Genomic DNA, 1,856 nt, shown 5'->3' on the forward strand with positions numbered 1-1,856 from the left:
TAAACAAATAAAAATTATCTTCATATGAGAGAATTTTGAAACTGATGAATAAAGATTTTTAAAGTTCTGGAAGCAACGAAGAAAGGGAATACAAGAGAATACAACTACCAAATATTGGAATAGCAGGGACAGTGGTAGTACTGGTTTAAGTAAACTAACCCCATTTGTGACATAATAAAAAGTTGAAATAATGTTCAAAGTTGATAATTTTAGAATGCACAATATGAGCATATCATATACAGATATGAGTTATACTTCACAAAAATTAGAAATAGAAACTATTTATTGGAGCTATTCTACAGAGATTGAGTTGCCTCTTGAACAGGAGGAAATGTAGGGAAGTTCTTTCAGGAATTTTTGTTTTGCATTATAATGAGGTTTACTTTGTTAAACATATAAATCATGTTTAATACAATCATCTCCCTAGATGACTCTGATGATCAACCACATTGGGAAATCCTTAAATTAATCCTCTTTGTTTTTTAATATGTTTCTCACTCAATAACTGACTGTAAATCAATTGACTCACAAAATTTGATCTTATATTCTAAGTGCCTGTGCCACCTGCCTCTATGAAATGAAGATGAACTGTATCAGTCCTTTTTGTATTGAGCAACTAAAATAATGGCCTTGAGCCATTATTTTATTTAAGACAAGTTGTGTTCTAAAAAGGAAGTCATTTACTGGTCCAATATATGTATATTAAGTGGATTCAGATTCAAGGATAAAGAGGAAGAAATCACAAAGGTGAATACATCATTATATCTATCTCAAGTTTCCAGAGTTCCGGATTTGTAAGCTTTTGAGAATATTTTATTTCTCTTCTGATCTGGCTAAACAAATATTTTCTGTAAATTCTAAGAGATCACCAGAAGTAGCCAAACCATCCCTTCAGGAATTTTTTGGTGTTTTAACTATTGTTACCTAAGATTAAATGTTATATCCAGGGACAGGATTATGTTAATCTATATATGAATCTGGGTAGATTTGATATCTTTACAATATTGGAGTATTCTTATCCAAGAACATGTTAAAATCCCTCCTCTAATTTAGGTTTTCTTTAATTTCTCTCAGCATTATTTAAAATTTTTAGTTTATAATCGTTGCACATATGATTATTAGATTAACTCCTAGGTATTTGACAGTAAATTTTTGCTATTTTAAGAGATACCATTTAAAATTGTTATTTGCACTTATTGCTTCTTACTAAAATGCATTTTAATATAAGGACACAGAAAGATCAAATGGAAAACTATAAATAACCACATGCCATGCAACCACTAAGGGGAAAAAAATCAAAGGAGTCTTTAAGGCAAGATGCATCATTAGAGATAAAGTAAAGCAGTCCATTATGTTAAAGAGTTTGATCCAAGGTTACCTTAACAAGGAGAAATTCTGATCCTAAATCTGCATGGTTCCCAATGTGTAGCTTTGAAACATTTAAATAAAATTTTTAAGAACTAAAGGGAGAAATAGACAAATCAGAAACTCTAGTGGAGCAAATTAATATGCATTTCTCTAAAGCTATTTAAACAGCAGACTAAAAAATTCACTACACGTATAGAAGATCAGAATAACACAATTACTAAATCGTACATTATCATATATATAATATATATATATACACACACATATCTTACAAGAATTGACAACATATTATGGTGCATTCCTGGTACAAAAAGTCAAACTGAATTTAAGAACTATTTAAAAATGAAAGATATTAGCAATTTGACATATCAACACTTGGGATATGTTGCTGCAGTGGGGATTAGAGGGAAATTTATACCTTATGAGAATGTATTAGAAAAGAATAAAAGTTAAAAATAATGATTTATGCTTTCATTTCAAGAAATTGG

The sequence above is a fragment of the Dasypus novemcinctus genome, chromosome 27, assembly GCF_030445035.2.
Source record: "Dasypus novemcinctus isolate mDasNov1 chromosome 27, mDasNov1.1.hap2, whole genome shotgun sequence".
NCBI classification, from domain to species: domain Eukaryota; kingdom Metazoa; phylum Chordata; class Mammalia; order Cingulata; family Dasypodidae; genus Dasypus; species Dasypus novemcinctus.